Below are 25,908 nucleotides of genomic sequence, written 5' to 3'. Positions count from 1 at the left end.
AAATTCTCTTTGCCATAATATATGTAACTTTATGCACAGACTGACCAAAAAGCAGCAGCATTTTTTTTTGCTTCCTAAATTAAATTAAAAAAGAAAAGCATAAAAGTACCATTCATATGTGAAGTAATTGAATCTATTTGCCCAATCTTCCAACAGTGCCAGTCAGAGAGCTGCCTGATGCTTTTGAGTGAATCATGCACCTGCAATGTTTCTGCTCATCATCATTACAATTGCTGAAAGGCTTGGGGGCAGAGCTTGCTAACATTTTCCTTTTTTATAGTGTATGTTCTTTCTGCACAATTGATCAAAAGGTATGCGTGGGTGGGGTGCAGAGAGAGAGTCATGCTCTTTTGTACTTGAATTACAAAGAATTTTACTTATTTTCTTTCATCTGTGTATTAGCTTGTGCAAAAAAGATACTGCAACAACAACATAACCAAGCTTAAGCAACACAGAAGAAAACAATTGTTAACACTTAAGACCAGTTCAGTGTTAAATTTGCCATATAACATTGACTTTTTTTATTTACAGGACTCTCATTTCCCATCAAATACCTAAAGTATCTCTATTTCCCCTCATAAAATTATACATAATCTCCTTGTATATAGCTGTTGACTAACAAAAGGTTAATTACACATAAATACAGAAGACAAAATATGTTGGAGAATGAATCTCTGCAGGAGATGAATGTCTGCAGGATGTCATCCTTTTCAGAGATGAGAAAAAAAGCTCATTATGGTGGGTTGTTCTGTAGTGAATAGACTAAAACTGCCTCTTTTCTTCCTCACTTATGAACAGCAGTTCCACCCTCCTGGGCATCCCAAGCCACTCTTAAATGGAAATATGCCTTTGATTGGCCCTATTTGCATCTTTCTCCAGCTGTCCAGTATCACTCCTGCTATAACAGACTCTTAAGTCTTCACAAATGTCCCCCGCGCTTATAGCCTTTTCTACATAGCTGTAGAAATAATAATTTTATGAACTCTGAAGATACCAGCATTAGCTTAATACCTTGCATTTAACACCTGACATTTTCTGAAGACATTTGCCTGTTCAGACATTTAGACATCTGCTGGCACAGTTTGTAGGTTTCTAATTTGCACGTTTATAAGATGATGGAAATAAGATGTAAGGGAAGAGCAGTTGCTGGTTCCTTAAAGTTGTAGGTTGTAATGATGATACTCGGTTTCAGAAACACAACAAAGTATTAATCATTCCAAACAACTCAAGAGCAAACCAAAGAAGTTCAGCATTGTGCATTAGTGCAATGTTAAAAGAGTAATTTGCCAACACTGGTAATTATTTTTTATTAGAGAACAAAGAACAGGCTGATCTCAAAGTATACATATTGTGATTATGAATTGCTCTAATGCTTAAATTGCTTGAAATACATTATTAATTTTATTTGAACAACATGGCGCTGGGAAATGAAAAATAAGTAAAATCTCCTTAGGGAAAAAAATAAGTATATTCTGTGTGACTTCAAACAAATTGTTTTATTTTCCTTGAGGATTATTTTTTTTCTTTAATGATAGTCATTTAGGTTAATGTTTTGAGCGAAATAGTGTAATTTAAACTGAAACATAAGATTACCAGTTCAAACAACTAAGATGATCTTCAGTACTTCTGGAGTGAAATATCTCAGATCCATCAGACTGAATAGTCTAACAATTTCAAAAAATGTTGCTTTTCATTTGGGTCTTGGTTTTTTGTTGGCTACATTTTTGCAAGATCAACCTGAAATCATATTCATTCCTAATTCATGGATATTAATATACCAGATTACAATCTTCCACTGCTGGTTTTTATAATAATTTCCTCAAAGCTTGCTTTATTTATTTATTTATTCTTATAAAATAATCTAATTTTATTGTTATCAGTATTTAAGGAAGAACACCAACCCATGTTCTTCTTTTTCTGGTATAATTAGGACATTAATAACAATTGAGAAAGCTCCAAAACTTTGGATAACAGTAGTGATTAATGAGAAGTTTTCTTGGTTTCCATCTTCATGGACATTTAATTTTTAGGATAAGAAATCCAAGCAGAAAAGTTCACCAAAATATTATCTTCTTATCTCAATTGAGGAAAACACAGGCACCACCAATATAGACTGTGGACTCAGGTGTAGCTTTGTTGTACACCAGACTCCCCTCCACCATCTATGGTCTTTGTCACGTACTAAGAAAATGCCTCAACAACCCCATCCCACAGAAACGACATAATGGAAGTCAGCAGTTTCTAGGCAAAGGTGACAGGAGTGTTCAGCATGCTTTGTGGGGAAAAAAGTATGAATCGTAATGCGTCAAAACTTTTTCACTTTTGTAATAAAGAAGCATAAAAATTGATTGTTACAAACAGACAATGGTACCTGAAAGGAGTCAAAGCTCACATGCCATGTCTTGTGTCTCCCAACAAGAAATGCAGTCATAGCATGACAGCGTTTTGATTATTTGATTTCTTCAGTGTCTTTTATTAATGCTGTTGTATTTTATATTGCTGTCTTTTACCAGAACAAGTGCATAAGAAATCACTTTCAACATTTTCAAGGCACCACACATTAGGTTGTATGTAAGTAAAATGGTTGCCAAGCATTCATTATGCAAAACAGCTGATCTGGTTCTTCATAACATCAACTTTCTACTGTGTTAGATTTCTCACGCTTAAAATCACACTCGGTGTGCTGTGTGCATGCCTAGTGACAATAATCTTTTTAGTACAAACAGCACTGGTTTGCAGGAGGAATGGAACAGTAGTTTAAGTACTCTTTTCCATCATTTATCAAAAGGCTTTTGAACTTCAAAATGCTTTCTTTTGCATTGGCACTTAAGTGCTTCGTTTCCCTAATTGGAAAAAAGTACAAACAAAATGGAAAAGTGTTGGGGTTTTTTTTGTTTTGTTTTGTTTTGTTTTGTTTTTTTTTTAAAGTTCTAGCAATCATAGCAAACACACTTCAGTGTCTACTTTCTGCTTTCAAATCCGACATTTGAACTCCATGGTCTCGCTGAGGAGCTCTGCTATATGAACGTAAGACCATGTGATGCAATGAAAATGAAACAAAGGGGAGCACTGAGAATAAACAGAACACTTTGATTTCTCAAAATGACACATGCTTAGAGAAAGCAAACACAAACTTTGTTCAAAACCAGTGCCAACTCCAAGCTCCCTTTTTCAGCCACATTGCTTGCCTTATTCTCTGCAGGAGTGGCTTGCTTCTTCCAACACATCATTTATCAGCTGCCCTCATTTACTGTTCTTGACACTTCACTTCTTACATGCTGGGTGATAGGTTTATTCCACTGGCTTAAATGAAGGACTAGTCAGGTTAACAAATGTCTAAACACGGCTGTTCTTCACTCTCAGATTTCTTTTCCTTGCATTTGTAATCAATCTTCATACTCTCTTGGAAGCTCCAATCCAAAGGCCTCCAAGGGATCAACCCATGTTTCTTGTAGGAGATGCAGGACCTGAAGCAGGATCCTCCTACTTTCCCACTACCGACTCACTGGTCTGTCTCAGATCTTGCATCCTTGACCGGGAAGCTCACACCTCCCAGCAGCACTTCAGGAGCACAAGGTACTTCTACCAGGTGTGCCCAAGCCATTAGCTTGTCTTAATTGTGCTGGGGTAATTCGTTGCCTTCTCTATCTGTGGCTGGAGTGACACTAGGAGGTATGACAAACTGGGACCCTGAGGTGAAGAAGTTTGGGGGCAGAAATCTTGAATAGAAACTCTTCAATCTTATGGTATAGAAGATTACCTGTTGACTCAGAGAAAGAGAATAGCTGCTGGATGATCTCCACGGGCCATTTTGCAGGGAACGGTTAATGACCACAGACGAAGCTGAACAACTGCGCCAGGGGCCAGGGATGTCAGGGAGGAGCTTGTTCCATTCCAAGGTCTTTAATGTAAGAGCCTGGGGACTGTTTGACAGTCATGCCTCTGTGCTCCTTTGGGGTGCGCAGACGAGCTTTTGTCACAGATCCTAACAAGAATGACTCAAACAATGGATTTCTTTACATGAAATGATGAATTCCTACTAATCAAGAGTAAAGAACGTGTTATGCAGCAGAATTTGCTATTGCTTTGCTGCCTCACTGGTGAAATACATTTCCATGCTTACATTCCCCTCACTGAACTTTAAACATGCAAAAATTAACCTTTCATCTGGTGGGGCTCTGTGCCAAGAACAGGAGAACTGTTTTAATAGAGAAATAATGGATTCCTCAGCAACGAGCACTAATGACTGCAAACACATAAAGAAAGCAGGTTTAATTAGCACTGCGTTCAAGTCTGCCATTTTCAAGATGTGTGAAAGATACAACTTAAATAATTAGTTGAGGTACTAATAGTCTAATGGTGACTGCATGGTGTATCCGCTTGCGCTGGGTGGGAGGGCGGACAGCGGAGCATGCTGCTCGCCCTGACTCAACCAGGGCGTGTGTTCGCGTGGTTGTCTCGGGTCAGAGAGCACAGAATAGGCTGAGAGTACTGTGTCTGGCTAAATGAAGTATTTAAGCACAGCTTTTTCCTCCCCTTCGTGGACAGCAGGCTGTGAACTATGCTGTGAAACCGTATGTGTGGGCTCCTCTCTCATTATGTTTGTCCCTGGCACCAGCCCAGGCAGCCACGCTAATGCTTTGAGGTTAGCAGAGGAGGGTGTGAAAGGAAGAAATGGTGACATTGTGACTTAAGTTCAGGAAAGCAAAGAGCCATGGTGGCTTAAAACAGTCTTCTTCCCCTCGTAACCCACCTTCCCGCCCCCACCAGCGAGGGCTGCTTTGGGAAGGCAGGCAGAGGCAGGCGTGTTTGATGCCTTGCTCACTGCAGTGCAGCTGGTCGCACTGCCACATCCCAGCCTTGCTGCTGGTTAAAGATCATATGTCAGCTGGGGACATCTTTTCCTTTCTTCTGCCGCTGTCATGACAGTGGTGTTTGGCTGAAAGGTGGGGCGGACAGATGGGAAAGCAACCTCCTAAATTGCCCTGTCTAAATTCACAAGATCCATCTGCCACAAGCCCCCATGACTGTGATTACTAATGTGTTATAGGGCTCGAGATCACTTACAAGTTCAAAATATTCTACCCACTATGTCCAGCTAATTATTTTTCCATTTCTTCTTTCTACTGGCAATCTTCAATCTCTGTTGCAACAAGATAAAAATTGTTCGATTTTCTAATTGGCCTAATTGAAACTGTTCAAATAAATTACCACTCTGCAAAAAGGAAGCCTAGCTGGCCTATTTCTTATAGACACAGCCTAATTGTTCCACTGTTTTATTTTGGTGGTTATCAAATTCAAGAACTTCCTTCAGCACAGTTTTATGGGGCCAGTGCAGAGGTCTGCTTTTGTGAATGTGAGTTTAAGGTAATAGATAAAGATCCAAGATCATGTGTCAGAGACAGAATGAGGGCAGGTGTTGGTTTTTTTTTGTTTGTTTTGTTTTGGTGTTTGTTTCTTTTTTTAATATATATTTTCTTTATTTTGGATGGACATTACCAAAAATTAAAATATAGAGTAGAAGAGATGCAGCACCAGAAGCTGTCAATGAAAATGACAAGACAGAGGAGGATTTTTGAAGTCTGTGCCAAAGAAACAGTTGGAGAGAGAAGAAGGGAATGAAAATCAGAAAATGGTGTCATGGTCACCAACAGAGAATAATATTTAAAGAAAGTGTTTCTGATAGTACTAAGACAGCTGACAGGTCCAGATGGATGAAGCTGAACAGATTCTGTGGTTTGGTAAAGAGGAATCCATGCAGATTTCAACAACAACAACAAAAGGCTTTTGATGAGTTTGAACTGTATTGAAAAATGCCTAAAATGGAACCAGAAATAAAGGCTCCAGGCTAAGCTACCAGAGCAGATTTACAGGTGAGAGACGAATAATGGTCTGACAGCTATAGAAAAACTGGATCTGTGCTGATATGGGTTATTAAAAGGGTGAAAAATCACCAGAAGGGGTGCGGTGAAGGGGTTAACCTGTGGCAAGGCAAGCCGTCCTCATTTATAAAAACTATGACCACATGAAACAGCCCTTGGAGCAAGACCTTCCGAGTGACAAATTTACCCATCACTGAATGAGGGAAATATGTGTCAGATTTCTAAATATGTGCCAGTTGGCTTCTTTGTTTCTCATATGTAGCCTGTTAGTCTGTAGGAGATTATCACAGTGTAGTTTTTTCCTGCTTTATATTTAGAGACTGGTGTGTCTGTTAACGCATCCATACATGGAGAAGTTAGTGAGAAGGGAAAGAGAGAAAATAAATGAGGGTGCGAGGGAGATCAGGAGAGCAGTTAGGTCCCTGAGGCAAACTGGAATGTGAGAGAAGAGTTAGGAAACTTCTACGTCTCTGACAAGAGGAAAAAAGAAAAGAAACGTGGAGGAAAGGAAAGGCAGTCAAACTGAGGAGACATAAAAAGCCCCGGATAACGTTGTGGATATGCTTTGCAAAGGGAGCTGTGAGGCTGGGGAAGGTGGGTCTGCCCAAGGCAGTGGAGGAGCAGGAGGTGCTGTGTCCAGGCTGGGATTGCTGTGCAGCCCGGGGCCGGCAGAGATGGAGCGATGGAGCCGTCCGGGAGCCAGACTAGCTGCAGGAATTCATCCTCTGGCACACTAAAGTGTCAAGGCTGTATATTGATATTTACACGCAGGCAATATTATTATTGAGAAGCATCAGACACAGCACTGAGAGGTGATAAATTCCAGTGAAGTTCAATTCCAACTTTAGAAAATGAAAGTTAAAGATAAAACTCAGGCAGGTCAAAAACGTAGGTTTGGTAATAACCCTTCCTGGACCTTCTGTCCACGTAGTCAAAATACACAGTGATCAAAGTACTAAACCATGTGCAGAGGGTAGACTCAGACCTCTTGTTCTAGAGACACCAGGTCAGGACAGAGCCAGCATAGTCATTTAATTAGGGGAAAATGCTTTTCGCTATGTTTAATGGGAAGATTTCAACGTGGAGGGGTCCGTAGTTCACAAACATAAGCTGAAACCTGTGCTACCCTGGAAGTTGACAAGTAGCACCATCAGAATACACGTGTAAATAAACTGAGGTACAAGAAAGTTAGGAAATATGGTTTTAGACAGCTTTCAGTACAGATGATAAAACTATGGTTACTGTGATGCAATTAATGAAACTTTCACAGGCACATTCTCCCTGTGGTCCTGGGTGCTTCTGATCGCATGAGTAACATGTTTGTTTGCTCAATACATTATATCCAAAAGAGATCATCTTGTGAAGCAAAGCGCTGGCTATTCTTTAGTGTTTGCCTGTCATTCTGTTACTTTCTGAACTTGTCTTACATTTTCATGTCTAAAATTAATTCAGTCCACACTCTGGAATTATTCCATTCCAGAATGGAATCATTTGGTTTTGCAACTGGTTATGTGAACCAGTCAAGTATGGCTCAGAAAACATGAATGTTTAAGAAAAGAGGGTTTATCAGAACACTTCAATTTGCCTAAAATACTTGCTTGAAATTTACCAGAAGTAAAGATCTCCGTCCAGAACCTTTTGCATTGAGAAGTCTGTAAAATTTGTTAAACACTTTGACTGGGTGAAAGTGACTGCAGTTCAATAAAGGCAGAGCAGCCAGAACCCAGCAAAACCAGTCCTAATAACTTCGAAGTGCCTTCCTACTTCTGCATATTCATGGGCTTGTTTCTTCTTAGAACAAACTCAACGTGAATCAAAACAAAAGACAAAGCGTTGCTTTTTATCCAGGGAAAAACTAACACATCCCATGTCTAACAGGTCTCTGAGGTAGAATCCATCAGTTTGGGATAGATTGTTGGATAGTTGGATAGATAGAATAGTAATAGCTATTTCTGTGTTTGATTCCATTTAGATAACATTTTGTTTTAAATTAATTACTTGATATATAACTTGCCAAATATTTGCTTTATGGACTCATTATGTCAGGACATCAACACAGCAGAAAAAACCCTTAATAATGTTTTCAAGTTTGTAAATAGCAAACATAAACCTTGCTCTCAGATTTCTGCTTCAATCCAGAAAACAGGTGGGAAAACAGTGACTTGGTATTTTGTGATTTTTGGGCTCACTTATGGCTAGTACTGTCCTGATTGCTCCACATCTCACGAAAGCATAAGGGCTGGACCCCTTGACCTCAGCCTCTACTGCACCTCCAGTTACTAAATCTATCATTTCGTAGAGACCAGAGGATGACAGGCCATTTTGATAGCTAACACCAACAAAAAAAAATTATCCTGTTCTCCCCCCTTTCTCTTGCACATCTTCTAATCGTACCTCCTACACATATGAAAATAGAAAAAGTGCTGCAGGAGCTGGTGATGTCCAGACTATGCTCTGCTTGGCTGTCTCTGTGACTGCACAATGACTTGGTAAGCTTGACAAATACTAAAATTTGGGAGTAGAATTCATATTTTGGTATGATTTGCAAACAGTAAATGCCCTGGGGGTATTAAAATCAAAATATTTACCTAAGGACTTCAGTGAGGATGTAGATTGCTAAGTTTAGTTACAGTTTATATTTCTGGTTAAATTAGCTCAAAAATTTAGCCAGAGCTTTTATTAACTTTTTATATTAATGATTTTGCACTTGTCCTCTTGTAGGTGGCAGTGCAAAACAAGGCTCACACATGAGATACTATAATTAATCACTTTGTTACAAGAAAAAAAAAATCCTCATTTACAGTTAAACATGCATCCTTAATACTAATTTTCTTAACTTTTAACTGTCTCTTTTTTACATTGCTAATATTCCTCTGCTAGATAATGTAATGCACACACATAGGACAGACATTCGTATTTGGCTTGTCCCCTTGCAGAATATAGTCATTCCATGCAGTCTATAGGAGAAGACACTGGAGGTACAATCACAAAACAGCAAAACAAAAAAGCAGTTTTGTCATTTTGAATGACATCCACAATGAGCACATTGTTGAAAATGCAATGAATACTCCCCTGGTTTTGACACAGAAACATTCAGCAAGAAGCATTACACAAATTATTTTTTCAGCATTTAATATATGTAAAATATCATAAATCAAGCACAAGTTACTGCCAGACAAAAGAATGAAAAATACTTTTAAAAAAATGTCATATGTAAATAAAACAGATTGTCAGTGGTTCTTAAAGATGTGTTGAGAATAACAAGAACATTTGTTCCTGTATTGCTCACTGTATCCAATGTCATTTCAATGTGGCTGAGATTTCTTAGCAGGTGATATATATATCTCTTCATGTAATATACTTCAAAGGGACCGTTGGGCTAGACACTTTGCAGAAGTTAGGACAGATCTTTAGTAGTCAAAGAACTGTAAATTCTGAAGAGCTGATAATCTGTTAGACCAAGAAATGTAACAATTGCAGACAGCGTTATTGAAAATTGGCTGAAACTGTTCTTGAAGGAAAATGTGAGTGGCTGATAGGACAGGCAAGCTCAGGGTCAATTTGCTTTTCCAAAATTGTAGCTATAATTAGTGTGTCAGTCACCCTGGACTGCTGTCTGTAGCAAGGATGCGCAGGTGTTAGCCTCCCATTGACAGCAGCGGCACCATATGTTAGTTTAAGCAGTTTAAAATATGCCCTTACGTATACTGGATTTTCATTAAAATATTGACATGGCAAAAATTCTGATGTAAACCCAGAGCTGAACTCAGTCTTATTCGGTACCTAGAGCTGTAGCTTCAACTGAATCATACACACATATATGTATGGGTATTAAATATTAGAATCAGCATCAAGGCTTATAAAAATGCATGAAATATACATCAATAAAACAGGATCTTTAAACTTAGAAAGTCATAGATGGAGTTAATTTGAGGAATTGAAACGGAACTTTAAATTACTAACTACTAATTGTGGTCAGCCCAGTAGCTGTTCGGTATTGGAGACTTTAGGGAACTGGTTGCTCCATCTATGTAAATTCTAAAGTAATGACTGTGCTGGTTATAGGTGTTTATTCATACTTTTCTTTGGCAAATAGGCTCATTCCCTTTCTGTCATCCTTCCTGGAAGGTAAGAAAAATTTTTACTCATTTCTGAATGGTATCAAGCAGTACAACCATCAACTCAGCAGAAGCTGAGTAGGAGGACAGAATGTCTAGATCATTTTGACTTCTTTTTTTCCCTGCTTTTCTTGATTTGTAGCCTGATTTTGCAACCTTTAATACATGAGAAATACTGATCTCAAGATAGTATTAATATTAAGACAACTTCAGGTGGTATTCATAGAAGTACTTTATACTGGATTCTTCCTTTAATCTTTCAAATAAAACCTAGAAAAAACACTCGTTTGATGGCAATGTTTTCCTGAAGTTTCTTTCCCTTTTTTTCTCTATAAAGATGTGCTTTGCTAAGGCTGGTACCTTGTTCAGCTATCTCATATCAAGTTATGTCACTAATAGCTACCGCATACATTGTGCCAACAAACAGTTCAGAAAATGAAGTTTTCATTTAAAATGCACATAACTTAGCAATGGTAGCTCAGGAGCAGCAGCAGCACACACAGAAACAGTACTTGAATTAATTAGAATTATAGCCCTTGGGTTTTGTATGTGCTTTTTGAATACTAGGAATGTCGTTACCGTTTCATCCCAAATACCAAAGTTAAATGTGAACTCTTATTGTTTTTTCTTTCAAAAGATGCATATTTTCATATGTTCTTTTTCAGATCTTGCAGTTTATCGGAGACTGATGTTGAGGTAACACTCAGCTGACACTTTACATGCTTTTTTTAGCTGTGTGACAAACTTAGATCAAAAATTTATATTTCCCTATTACCACTGATAGCATCTCATCAGCACATTGAATATTGATCTTTAAGAAAGAAATCCTTAGATTTTAGATAGTATCAAGGTAACCATCATCCGTTCCGATTTTTAAAATGACCACACTATATAATAACCAGGGTTCCCTCCCTCTTCCCAGGTTCACAAATGTCTCCAAGAGAACCACATTGACCACCTCTCTCCGTGATTTGTCCAGACTGGATTTTTATTCACATATGGTGACAATAACAGTATGAAGAAGGGAATTCTTCCTTCAAGGCAGAAAGACCTCATTACTCCCATGGGGCTAATTAAACACAATCTGTGAGCATCAGCTTTACCAGGTGTGATGCTGGGGTCCTCTCTGCTATGAAGGGAAGGACTGTCTCACAGAAAGGTGACACTGGCAGCTTTTAAGGACCATGATTTATCTACCTGACAAGGAGCCCTCTAAACATCTGACTGTAAAGATGCATCACCGGGCATAGTTCCAGCATAAAGGAGTACCGTGACTTTAAAATACAGTAATATTATTTGTACTTGCTGTTGGCTGAGTGTCCAGGTCAAACTGCCTGGTCTTTATGAAATAAATGGAATGTATGATTTGGCACAGCAAAGTACAAATAGATTTGAAGTTATTGTTAAAGTTGCATCTTTAAGGCTTAAAACTTTAAAGTTTACCCCAATTTACAAGGCATTTTCTGCTCAAGGCATCACATGGATCTCAATACTACAACCATTTTTGCTTACAGGAGTCATAAAAAGAGGTGCAGAGATTTTAAGATTATCAAAACAGAACTTTCTTCACATTCGGGTATTGTGGTTAGCCAAATACAGCTGGCCTTAAACTAGACATACAATGACAACAGAGCTGAAATGTTGTAAGAATGACAGCAGGGCTTAAATGTTGCAAGCAAGAGCAAAGGTGCAACTATTTTCCTCTGCTATGCCATTTTCATTTGTATAGACACTAAGAAACTTTAAGCACCTCGGATGCTGGGAGGGTGTTCTAGTGCAGGGAGGCTCCAGTATAAAAGGAAAAAAAAAAATCTATAGAAATCTTCTGTAGCAAATTTACAATTCACAAACTGCTGGAAGAATTTTAAACAGCTATGTAAAAATAGGTTAGAGGACAATTTGAGCAAGAGAAAGTCTTGACATATCAAATTGTTACTAGGAATCTGCTGGGCAAAGAAATCTTTGCTCTTTCTCTACTTGTCTGCATATTCATTGTATGGCTGTAACTAACAAGTGATATTAATTATATGATGACTGAGATAAATACAACATAAATATGTGAAAAAAGCTTTGCACTGTTAGAAAGATTTTTATTTATTAAAACATTTCATGTTGCATTGATTTTTTAAAAGCAGAACACTTTACATGATGCCTTCTATACTCATAAGGTGAACAGTGGAGGGATAACAAAGCTTTGTAATCCTTTTGAACTGCCTTGGGCTAAATTTTAAGTCATCGTTTCTCAGTTCCATAAGACTGTTTTGAAATTATACAAAAGTTTTTTTGTAAATGTAAATGGTGTAAAACCTTTTTTTGAAATTATGTTAAGCACCATGTTTAAATATATTTTTTCTTTGAAAAGAAAGACTCCAAGCAATGATATAGTGAGATATATGTGGACAATGCAAACCCAATATTTTAGGGAAAAGACAACCAAGCTGGATAGTGTTTGGGTGAAATACATTCAGGGTTGCTAAATGGGAAGCAGGTGACTTACTCAAATCACCTTAGCCAACAAGTTGGGGAAAAGGTCAATTATTAAAATTGTTATTTCCCCCTTGTTGGCCACTGACAGCCCAGCTGGGGACAGGATAACATATTAGTGGTCTGAACAAGTATGGCTGTTCTTCTGTTGTATTCTTCTCATCTTTGCCACAGAAACATGATATAAAACTCGTGCAAATGCAGAAAGGTTCTGACGGATCATCAGAGTGGAGACCCTGTCATGCAAGAAGGCACAACTACAGGTTTAACCAAGGTACAGGTACATATATAGAAATGTAGAGGCTTAATGCTTGTTTATAATAGTAAAATTTAACAGGGACAATACTGCTGTTTATAAAAACACGTGTACAGGTGAGGGAAGAAAACTATCTTCTGGATTCCTGGAGGACCAAGCTGGACAAAAGAACCATCTAAATTAAAGAATAACACTGGAACAAATTAGTATGAACTCATCACAAAAAGTGGAATTTTTAATCACCAAAACAAATTCTGGAAAACCTTTCTAATAGGCCAGAAGCAAAAATCTTATGGATTTTTGAGCAGGAGCTTTCTAAATTGCACTGTATGACAAGATATCTGTGATAGAAAGGTCTGAACGTAGTGATAGAAAGGTCTGAACGTAGTAGCTCAGAGAAAACTCTAATGTTGTATGCTATTATGAAGATTATATAAAATAATAATATTCCAGGACAGTCATTGTACCAACAATGGCAGCACTTCCATACAATATCCTGAAGGAATGACCAAGAGGTTTGCTTCAAAAGTGTAGCCTCGAACTCAAATGTCAATGTAGACATGCCTTCAGAGCATTGAAGTCCAAGAATCTGAAAAAAACCCCAAACACCTAAGAAGCTGGCAGAGTTAAATGGAAGGTCAGTAGGTGCTGCTTAGCTTGCTGGCCACACAAAGTCCCTTCTCCGTACATACCTGGCTTCTCTTTCCCATAGGGGGTGAGGAGGCTGAGGGACCCGCAGGCTGCGGGGCAATGTGTTGGGTCTGCCTGAGATGGAGTTAATTTTCCCCACAGCAGCCCTCCCAGTGCTGGGCTTTGTACTGGCAGCTGGAAAGGTGCTGGTAACACCCTGGTGTTCTGGCAGCATCACGGCTCTCTCCAGCCTTAACCCCCCCACCAGTGGGCTGGGGGTGGGCAACGTCTTGGGAGGGGATGTAGCCAGGACAGCTGACCCAAACTGACCAAAGGGATGTTCCATACCACATGACATCTGCTCAGGTATAAAAGCTAAGAGAAAGGAGGAGGAAGAGGGACATTAGTCTTTCATGACATCCATCTTCCAGAGCAACTGCTATGTGTACTGAATCCCTGCTTCCTGGGAAGTGGTTGGATATCGCCTGCTGATGGGAAGTAGAGAATCACATCATTTGTTTTGTTTTGCTTCTGTGCGTGTGACCTTTGCTTTTGCTTCATTAAACCATCTTTATCTTGACCCACAAGGGTTTTTTTTCATCTTATTTTCTCTGCCCCCCCATCCTGTTGAGGAGGGGAGTGATAGAGAGGCTCGGTGGACACGTGGTGCCCAGCCAAGGACAGACCACCCTAATGCACACTGGCAGCAAACACCATACCATCTGCACTTAAGAAGAGAGTTCTGTCACAATGTAGAGACACCAACCTGAATCTCAAATGAAGTATGTTTACAGCTGACCACCCTAATTGCATCAGCTTTGCTCAGGACTTTGGTGCCTTTAGTTCCTGTAAAGGGATCATCACCAGCAGCTCTGAGGTCTCAGTCTGATTTTCTCCTGCATGGCACCTGCTGGTCTCTGGGCAGGAAGGCAGCATCTGACTCCTGAGCTCAGATGGCAGCTCACAGGGCACTAGTGCCTAGGAGTTGGGTGCTCTTGTTCTGTTGGGGATGTGAAGTCCAAAGTCGACAGGGCTGTCTGCTGTGCCCATGTTAGATCCTCTTTCCTACAGTCTATGTGCCAAGTCTCACTGTTTTCTTGGTAAATTTTCTAACAAGCTTTCTAATTAAACAAAATTGAGGTTAGAAAACATTATATACAACTCTAAGGATATCTTCTTCCTGTGATAGCTCTGCCATAGCTGTAGCTGTTATCATGAATAACAAATCCTCCCTGGGATTTCTTACTTAGAAGAAGGGAATACGCCTCTACATTTGCTGTTTTTCTGTTTAAATGTCATATTTAGTGTTGCAGAGTTCTGGTAAAAAACTTTTTTGAACACTGATGCTGTAGACTTTTTTTTCAGAGAGGTGGTTCAGAATATGCAGGCAAAAGGTCATTAAGAAGCTCAGGGAACATTCCTTTTCTCAGTGGCCTGGCTTTGCCTGCAGTAGCTTTATCTCTTAGCACCCTATAGAGAAATGTTTTCTTACAGCCAGAGTTTTTACTCTTCCCAAGTGAACTTCAGTTTATGTAGCTCCCACAAGCAGTGCCCCAGCTGCAGCCAACTGACTCACCGACTTCTGCTTTCTGGCAATTTGGTCAATCCTTTCACTGACCTCCCAGACAAATATCAGCCAGTGTTTCTTCTACTTGTACTGGATTGGTTGCCTTCTCTCTTTTACTTAAAGAGTCTTTCTGGTTTGATGTAATAGATTGCCACCCTTTTTGATCAGTTTTCCTACTTTTCTTTGTGAGTGGAGTAGTTTTACTTAACTTGTCATTGCTGTTGGTAGCCCATTTTCTGCCATTACCAATGGGTCTGTGAAAAACCAAGTTTTTCATTTCCACTGTAAAACCAAAACAGCTGTTAAAAAAACCCACAAACCAACAATAATAAAAAAAAAAAAACAAAGAAAAACAATCTAGTCAAAAGATATTTTACTAATTTCTTCTTTTCGAAGGAAGACCACGAAATATGGCACTTAATATGAAGTGTTCTATTTAATCTGAAAAGGAATATTCTTAAAAGCACCAAAGATCAGAGCAAAATAAATGGTGTTGATTTGCCAGCCTTCTGGAGGACGTGGAAGTTATGGCTCCCCTTGATCTAGTAGTTTAAGCAGCCACGTTATTTCTTGTAAACTCAGGTACCAAAATGATCTGTTGTGAGTTAAATATCTTAAAAGATTGTTCTAAAACAACCCCTATGGTCCTTTTTGTTGGAACTGCTCCACATTGAATAGACCGCAGGGTTTGCCCAAGTTTTGGCTGGGATGGAGTTAATTTTCTTCCTAGTAGCTGGTACAGGGCTGTGGGTTTGGATTTTGTATGAGAATAACGTTGATAACACAGCGATGATTTAGCTGTTGCCAAGCCGTGCTGACCCTACCTCAAGGACTCTCCAGTTTCCCAGGCTCTGCCAGTGAGCAGGTGCACAAGGAGCTGGGAGGGAGCAGGGCCAGGACAGCTGACCCCAACTAGCCAAAGGGCTATGCCATACCATAGAGCATCATGCCCAGTATATAAACTGGAGGCGGCTGGCCGGGAGGGGCCCTTTGCTGCTCGGGGGCTGGCTGGGCATCGGTCAGTGGGTGGTGAGCAACTGTATTGTGCATCACTTGTCTCCCTTGGGGTTTATTTCTCTCTGTCTTTTTGTTGTCTCCTTTTTCTTCATCATCATCATCATCATCACCATCATCATCATCATCATTATTATTATTATTATTATTATTATTATTATTATTTATTATTATTATTATTATTGTTATTATTATTATTATTTTATCTCAGCCCATAGGTTTTACCTTTTTTTCCTGATTATCCTCTCCGTCCCACCGGTGGGAGGGAAGGGTGAGTGAGTGGCTGCATGGTACTTCCCAGCTGGGGTTAAACCATGACAGATGCATAGAGTGTAATAGGGGAAATTTCACTATAGTGAATACAATTTTGTCTGGTGCTTCAGCAAATATTTTTAGGTTATGGTTGTATAATTATATATAAATATAAGCATATACATGTCCATGTACATGCATGTACATATATATGCAGACAATATACCTATATATGCATATTAGAATATCTAAAAATAAAACCCGTTACATGTATAAACACATAAAGGCACACTTTTGTAGACACATGTACTTATCATTTTTTTATATATTGCATGACCAATAGCGTTTCATGATTGTTTATGTGAGGGCAGATCAGGAAGGTTGATAGCACCCCTCTCTGCAGGGCAGAATCGCTGCAGGCATGGGGATGCTGGTCAGAACCCTTCCCAAGGTGGGAAGGGCAGGAGCTGACATCTGCACTCACACTGGGTGCTCTGATAAAGTAATATTTCTAAAAGTGCAGAGTTATTCTTGTGTTTTGTGAAGTCAGTAAAAATATTTTCGTATAAAGCCCTGGATTAATTTAATGAGACACTGTCAATATTCAGCCCCATACTGCTGCACTGGAGCATCCTCACTTCCTTATGGAAGGATGAAGAAGAGCTGCCATGTTATTTGTGTTCTTTTTAATTTCATTTTATTCATATTATTTTGGGACCCATTGGTGCTGCATATGTCCCTGCCCACTATACTCGAGCTACCATTGTTTCACCCTATTGAAATTATTAAGGATCTTTTCTGATGGATAAATCACAGGACCAATGTTTTCTTTTTGTACTGTTAAACATTGTCCTGGCAAATCCTTCTGACTTGTTTTCAGAGATTTCAAACTCTCCTCTATCTTTAAAACTTTAAGAGTTCTTTGGCAACTCCTCATTTTATCCTCTTCTAGGAATAAAATTATTTCCTGAAACATACAGCAAAGTGCCTATTTTTTAATGTGCTTGAATCAGAATGATCCCTTTAACTATGAGGTATTACAAATGCACACTAACACTAGAAAATGAGTCATTAGTTTGGTCATCATTATACTATTCTTTCAAACCTTTTTTTTTTTTTTTTTTTTCTTCTATCTTGGATACCGAATCTTTAGACTTCTGTGTATAGACATGATTGGTGCCTCTCACATAGTGAGAACTAACAGAATAGGATTAGTGGTTTGTAGTCACTGAACCAGTGTAATTCAGTGTAGTTTATCAGTGTGGTTACATGGAATATTAAATTCATTGAGTAGACTGAGAAATCTGAAATGCAGTTTGCAGTAACATCTAGAAATGTCACCTAACTCGTAATACACATGTAAGTACGTATTCCTCTAACCTCAGTGACAAACAGCTCTGCAAACAATCTGTACTTTTTAACAGTACCAAGTGATGGTTTGCTGACTAAACAAGTTTGGTTTAAAAAACAAGCCTGACTGCAGTGTTATCTTTTTGGAGAAGGAATTGTAGTTCATCATATTAGTAATGCAAACACCACGAAAACAGAATATGCTCTGAATGAAATGACTACAGCGATGCAGGATTCAGTCGTGCCTTTGAGGCAGTGGAGTACAGCAGGAGTGCTGCAAGGTTACCAGAGGCACAATGCCTGATAAATTTTCCAGCAAATCAGACTGGAACTGTATGCTCTGAGGATGATGCTCTGTGATTTGAAAGATCTGGGTTCAGTTTCTGGCTCTGCTACAGATTTCCTCTAGGCAAACCACTCACATCTTGCTGTGCCTCAGTTCTCCATCTGTAAAAGGGAGATAATGATTCCCTGCCTTGCAAAGGGTTTGGGAAGATCAGTTCATTAATGTTTGAAAGGTGTGGTGCTGGAGAGCATATTGCTGCCGAGCCGGTTGGGAATACAGCCTCAGCAATACCCCCTGATGCTTGTGGAGCACATGTTCGTCTGGGGAAATACACTTTGTTTTCTCTTCCCCAGGTTGGTGAGAGTGGCTGTGGTCTTCCCACTTCAGGCAGGGCATGGGCTGGGGAGAACTTGCAGCGAAGGGAATTGCCTGAACATCCATTTGAAGACTGAAGATGTGACCTCTTTCTGGTTTTCTTAATCTTGTCTCCATCCAGCTTATGCTCTAACGTTGCTGTTGAGGCTTTTTGATATACAAAATTGGCTGACATGGTGAGAGATTTATCTGCTTCCCCCCCTGCTATCTATCCATAGCTGAATGAAGCAACTGTTGCTTCCTCAATAAGCAAATATAAAAATGGGAACTATTCCCTCCCCCCTTGCAGTGTGATTGCTCAGACAATGGTTAAATGACTGCATCTTTAAAACCCGTAAAAACTGTGGAGAACTACAAGATTAACAGGATTACCAAGGTATCCAGGCCTGACAACTCTCATATACCGATATTCTGAAATAGATGACCAAAGAAAATATTATATTTGTTATCTGTTATGTTCCAGAGCTGAATTTCCAAATATTCCCTCTAAGTATTAGTCCTCTGCCCTCAAAAGCAGCTGAAAGGATGTGGTGGATTCTCTCAATAAAATCCATGCAGAGGTGGTGAGGGGTCATTAGGCCATGGACACTTGCAGTGCTTTACCCCTGAGATATTACACTAAGTAGTAGTCAAAAGATCCTCTGTGAATGGTATTTGTTGGAAAAACGGCCCGTGGTCGGATGAACTGCCTGCAGTAACATCGAGCTATTTTAGACAAAGACAAAATTTAACCTCACAGTCCCTCTGATAAAATGATATTGGCTGACTCGAACACTTTGATCTGAAAACATTGTGAGAAGGCGATGCTGAAGTGGAGAGGCTCAGCGACATTCAAATTCATGTGGTGGTCTGCTTCCTCGGTAAACTTAGCTGCGGAAGAATCCATACCTTCTTACAGAGAATGGTCCTGTTCCACATGGTGATCATCCTGCATATAAAGTCTTCCAGTGCAGATTTTCTCCAAGCTTCTAACTTAAACCATGTAAAGAATGTCAGGTAAGTGAAGTGATAGAAGTGAACACATCTTGACTAGGTGTTAATTAGTTTGAAGAAAAAATTGCTAGTACATGCCGAAAGCATGTGGGTGTTTCAATGATAGCTGGCAGCTTCTCTGGGGATATTCCTCATTTTGCCTTTTAAAAATGGCCTGAAATATCCGTTTTGGAAGGGTATGTGTTTGTGAGTACTAGCATCTGCAGTTAACAGGGAAATTAGTTTAAGTGTAGTAGGTAGAAAAATCATGGTTATAGTACTTGAATTCCTTGCTTTCTGGAAAAAGAAATATCTTCATAATTGGTGCTATTAGAGAAACGGGCCATGAGATTGGGAATCTCCGGATTTATTTCATTAGTCATATAGCAGAGGAATAAAATCTTGCAACACATCAGTTTCCAGACCTTGAAAATGCAGCAGTTCTGCATATGATTCTTGCGCCCCATCCATTAATAAAATATCAGACTGCCTTCTGCTCATATTAAATGACAAGATTAACATCTATCAGCTTCAATTCTTTCTCTTCCCCCTGCCCTGAACTTTAAAGTTTCTCTGAAATGGTTTAATTGAGATCAATGGAAATAGTTGCAGAATGAGGTGCAATTCAATGTGATGTGAGCATTGGGGTTGATATAATCAGGGATAAGAGGGGTAAAATGAGGAGAACAAGTGACTTCTTTGCCCATCTGTGCACTAGAGAACAAAAAAGCTGGATTCTGTATTCCCATCACTTGTCTCTACTGCAGCCACTAATTGAACTGTGTAAATGCAAACACAATGAAAGAGTTGGATCCGATGGCAAAAATACAGTATGGGATCCTTACCCTGCAGCCTGGCTTCTGTTCAGCGCCATTAGGGTGCCTGGGAGACAGGCAAGATCTCTACATTTTTTATGTACTTAGAAAAAAAGAGTGAAGACCCTGATGTTATATTGTTTAGGCTTCCAGCATTCCTGGAGTGGAGATCTGTGCTCCATAAAAGCACTGGCTGGGATGGTGTTCGATCACATGCTTGGTCTTTTGTGCTGTGGATGTGTTTTCTGTGTTTAGAATTGTTTCTGGTTAGTCTTTTCTAAGGAAAGGAAAATGGATCAGCTGTTACTAAGGTTTTACACTAATTGTGTTAGAGATAGAGGAAATGCTGTTGTTTAGATATAAAAATAGTGTATTTGGCATATATATATAAGTTTTTTTTTGCAAGTGTATGGCTCCACAGAAAAAGATGTCAATTACTTATTCACAGATGAAAAGAGTGGATCAAAACATAGCGATTACTTTATTTGCAGATGAAAAGAGTGGATCAAAACAGACACGGAATGTCCTGCAGCATGGCAAGGAATCTGGAGTAAGGCGCTAACGAAAGGCAACAGGGTGGCATTTCAGCCTCGGTATTGCCCCCATCAAATTATTTCTTTCAAAACTGCACCTGATATCTTCTCAGGGTATTTATGTTACGAGCCAAGGCAATTACGTACTTTTCCTCCCCGTAGCCACTGAAGTTCAAGATGAAGCACTGCCCTGGTGTCGAAAGGTAACTTGAACGCTGCTTTCAGGTGGTGTTGGGCAGAGGCAGCTGCCCAGTGCGGGGCAGGAGGAGCCACCCACAGCCCCGCCTGCCACCCAGGGCTGTCCCCCAGAAAAAAGTGCTGGGGGCCTGGCCAGCACCTGGGGAACCTTGGCCACCTGAGGAAGCCTGCAGTACATCTTATAAAAAGGTTGGTCTCTTGATGTCTAACAAACCCACCCTTAATTTATATTTAATATTGAGTTACATAGATATAAAGGCACGGGAAACCATTTTATATGTAGATCTTCATCCTCCTTCTTGAAAAGGGACTATGTTATTTCCCTGGTGGAGTTCTCCCATGCCATGTGCATAGAAATCCTGTATGCCTAGGATTTTGGTAGACAGCTAGGAGAAGCAAGCGTGAAGACTGATAGAATTCATTCTCGTCTTTCTAATAACTTTCTCAAATTCTCCTCAGCAATCATATACTTTTCAAATTGCAATTGTCAAATTGTTGTCAAATATTATCATTCAAATGCTAAAGCATTGTGCCAACAGCTTTATTTCCCCATCTTTCTCTTTGGCTAAACTATGCATTATGCCCCTGAAATGCTACCTCAGTCTTCGTGCCCCTTTTTCTATTCTTCCTCAACTTAAATTAATTAAAAACAATATCGAGAGAGAGGATATTCTTAAAATAACAGGGTTTCACATACATTGTATAGTCTCCTGGTTATCTCTCATCTGGTATCTTTACTGAGGCTTTATCACTAGAATGTAAAGAAATCAGTGTCAGCTGGCTTCTACAACTGCTGAGCACCACCCTCAGAGTAATCATCTTTGATTCTCATTAATTCTATTGCACTTAGGTAGTTTAACTGATACAATACTTGCACTTTTCCTCGCAGTCCCTTGTTTAAATAGTGTCTCATACATTTTAATACAGTCACCTAGACTATTTGAAACAAAATCTGAAGTGTAACACTTAAAGCATTTCAATGCTACAGAGACACTACATACAGACCTGAGAAAATAACAGAATAAAATAAAAAATATGAGTTTATCTGCCTCTTCTAAGCCCTGATGATCAGTTGCTTGCATTTAGACAAATGAAACTCCTATTGAACTTGGATGTACATGATTGTTGGGTGAACGTGTCATAAATGATAGAAGGCATAAAAAGCTAGGGAGGCAAGGGGGCCTACGGGATGATTCCTGCTCACTATTCCAACAGTTAAAAATGTTGTCTCTAACAGTCATTTGTAATAACAGCCCACTTGAGGGGGGTCTGTAAAATTAATATCTTGGTGTGTACTTGTCTAAATGTGAGCTGTTGTGTTTTACTGATGATCTGTGAAGAATTGTATCATTGAGTACAGCTATCAGCATTATTGCCTAGAAGTCTGCTTGAAGTTTGAAACTCACCTTTTCTAAGGGTTTTTTTTTTTTAATTCAGTATAATGTCTTAATCCATCTACTGGAAATTTGAATAAATGAGCTTCTTAAACACCTATTTTGAGCCCTCCATTCATTATTTACATGTTCCTTATTGAACAAGTTAGAAGCACAGTATTTTTTCCAGTTCCATTTTTTAAATTAATGAGTTACAGTTCAAGACTTTCTTTAAAGTTACTCATGCAATGTGGTGGTTCCAACTTCTTTTCACCATTACAAAATCATTTCTAAAATAGAATGCATTAGAAACCATCATTCCATTCCACTGGAGCATTTCCCAGAGGGTGAATTTCATTTCACCCACCTAAAACAGTGAAAAGGACTTTTCTGAGTAAGTTTTGACAGTTGGGAATTTATCCACATTACATTATAACTGTCCTTTGGCTCTGTGAATAACATCCCAGCACATTACCTTTAGTTATAAAAATCTACCTGGCAGGAAGAAGTAGCATCAATCCTGGAGGAGAGGAACTATTTCAAAAAGGGGGTGCAGTTGGTAGGGGAGGGGGATCCTCCTGAAGGTCATTCACAAGCAGAGGCCCCAGGGTGACACACTCTTGGTGTGGGTGGGCTGCTGATGTGGCACTGAGCTCAACGGACTCTTTTCACAGAAACCCAATATAGCTGTGTGGAAGGGGAGGTGGGGGGGAAACCCCTACTGCAAGCAGGTAGGTGGGAAGCTAGTTGGTCTTTTCAGTGACAATACGCCCCAGATGTGAGAGAAGTTACTAGGGGAGCAAAGACACACTGAGACATTTGTTCCCAGTGAGACACTGACACTTTTGTAGTCCAATGTCGTCGTGTCTTTGTGGGGGGCAGGGGACCCCTACGGTGCAAGGGCTGTTGCCCTCTGGGGTGGGTGCTGCCAGGCAGGGAGGCTATGGGCAGCAGTGCCCTGGGCAAGGAGTTGCTCAGGCTGCTTGGGGAGGGGTGGCATCAAGGTCTAGTGTATCAATCTCCATTTCAGTCAGACTTGCTGGTTTCTGACGTTCCTCTAAGCCCCTGAGGAAAAAGCAACAGGACTCACTGCTGGTTTGAGGTCCCACAACAGGACTCATGAAGATGCATGATGAAGCTGTTAACAGGCATCTCAAAAGCAGCAGTAACCTTGTAAAGGAGAGGAAGAAGTAGAAATCCCTGGTGGTAAGAGAGAAGCAGCAATATGCACTGACTGAAATGGCTTAGCATGCACAAATGGGCTGAAAACAGCAGCAATAAGACAATAAGCCAGCTGTTCTGATGAATACCTTGTCCCTTAGGCCAAATGATCCCATTACTACAGAGAACTTGTTTTCTTCATGTGTTTTCTTCATAGAACAGTTATTTGCAAAAGATCTTTCTGTATGGTTACGATATATCTAATTGCAACCAATGCTCAATCGTTTATATATGCAGAATAGAAGATATTAAATATAGCCCATGCAATTTAATGTTTATATAAAGTACCTATCATATATCATGTGCATTAAAGTAATTCTTTCCAGAAAGAGCTTGTACTAACCTATGATATCCATGTGGATTTTCTTCTGAATCTTTATTGTTATTGCAAAAAAGTAGGATCAGTAGCTGGGTCAACTGCCAAGGAAAGTCATGGGAAGAGTTTCAGATAACACAAATTTCTATACATTTAATCCGTACCTTGATACTCTAGAAAAGAACAGCATTGGGTCTATATCCTACAAAGTGATGTATTGTTTTCATGTGAACCATCTCTCAAGGCTGTATCTGTAGCTGCCTCTGATATTCCCAAGAGTCATGCAACTTCTAAAATAGGAAGAGCTGACATATTTTAACTCAATGTAAAAAGCAAGAAAACTTAGAGGGAAGTGCAGGCAGTTGGTAAAAAATTAGTAGCATAGGAAAGCTGAATTTCCACCTGAATGAGGTGGCAGTAAAAGGCGACGTTACTTAATGTGATTCAGGGAACACAAGGGCAACCCGTGCCCTCACTGTGAGGAGTTACTGAAATAAACAGGCTTTTGTTTCCATCCACGAAAACTGGCTTCTCTTTTTGCAGACTCAGTGGTATCATCTCTCTTTCTGCTTATGACTCATTCTTTATAGATATTTCAAAAGCTTTACTCATCTAGTGAGGAAGACTAGCTAATGTTGAGCAATTTAAGTCACCAGTCACACGTCATGGAAAAAGCTGAAGTACTTGGCTGAAGCTGGTTTTTCAAAGCCATTTATAGATTCCAGTTTTCCAGCCATGAGCCAAGCACTTCTGGAAGAAAGAGTCCAGAATTCAGATCCATATATGCATGAAAAGTTTAGGAATGGCAAAATATGTTGAAAATTTTGGAGATTTATCTGGAATGAAGACAGGAGTAATGGTCCCCTGGCAAATTAAGATGAAAACTTGTAAATCTGAGAGTACGCACTGAACTCTGCTGAACACAAACAATTAAAGGTAGTTTGACTATAGCAGTCATAGGTGCAGTTAGCTGATGCAGTTATAAATTAATTAAAGCTTTCACTGTTACTTTTATTGACTGAAGGAAAAGATCAGCAGAACGTATTGATTCTTCCCAATATTTTTGGATCAGAATTTGGGAAATCAGGATTCTTGCATTGGAGTAATTTTGTTCCAAACATGCTCTCATCCCTGCAAAAGATGAATTACAGCCACTGTGAAGGGACTGAGCTCAGCTCAGGACAAGCTGTAGAACTAGATGTCCTATGATAACACAGTGGCTTGTATTAAGTGACCTAATGGGCCACTGAGTAGGCTTTTAATCTGTTTGTCCATATTTGGTATTTCAAGAAATGGGGATAATAAAAATAATAATACTTTGAGGGCTTAAGCAATAAGACTTCTGTGATGCGTGGGACTTGGTGCTGGCAGAGGTCTTCTCTCACTATCTCTCACTATCTCACTATGCAGTGCACAGTGGGACGTCTGTTTTGTTTTGGACATGAAAGCAGCTAGTAACCACAGCAGTTATCATTAAGTCAAAATGTTCTGTGTCTATTGTACCCTGGAAACACTTTTGCTCAGTCCAAAATGACAGCTTGATAAAGTTATTTTATATTGCTATTGTACTAACTAGTTACTAACCATAGTTGGTGCACCTTACTGATTGATAGGAGTTAGTGACAGAATGCCATACTAGCTCAGTTGTGTGATAGCCACGACAAAACAAATTTTTACAGAACTATCACAACTGAGCCAATTGCCTAGATCACAACCAATAAATTATACCGCTGCTACAAACTGAACGGTATTTAACCATCACACAATGGGTGTTTGAAAGTAAGGTGCTCCAGCTCCTATTGTGATTGCTATTGTTCTGACTGAAGGCAGATTTTTAACTATGCCAATATATGTCAGTCTTTCAGCCTGAACCAAGATCAAAAGTTTTCAAGTAAAAGGCGATGGAGTAATTAGACTCACCTACCTGAAGCTTAAAACAGATAGCTTGCAGTAAGTTCCTTGTACAACTTTTCTCCTAGTGCTCGGTCATACTTTGAGCAGGATTAGTTACATCATGGTAGAGATTTCTGCCGGGTGGGATGAGATGTGTTCTAAAGCAGAGCAAGCTTTCGCTTGGGGGGAGAAAAAAGTGACTATGTTTTTTAGGGTTTGGATTTTTTTGGTTTTGTTGACAGTTGCTTTTTAGACTTATTCTTATGGAAAAGTGACTTAGATATGTGTCTTTAAGTGCTGAGGCAGTGCACAAAAGAACCTTTTGGGGAAGAGCAGCTGGGAACTGCCTGGTGGGAAAGGGCCTGGGGGTGCT

This window comes from Falco rusticolus, chromosome 6, assembly GCF_015220075.1.
Source record: "Falco rusticolus isolate bFalRus1 chromosome 6, bFalRus1.pri, whole genome shotgun sequence".
Classification (NCBI taxonomy): Eukaryota; Metazoa; Chordata; class Aves; order Falconiformes; family Falconidae; genus Falco; species Falco rusticolus.
This window is presented reverse-complemented; position numbering follows the sequence as displayed.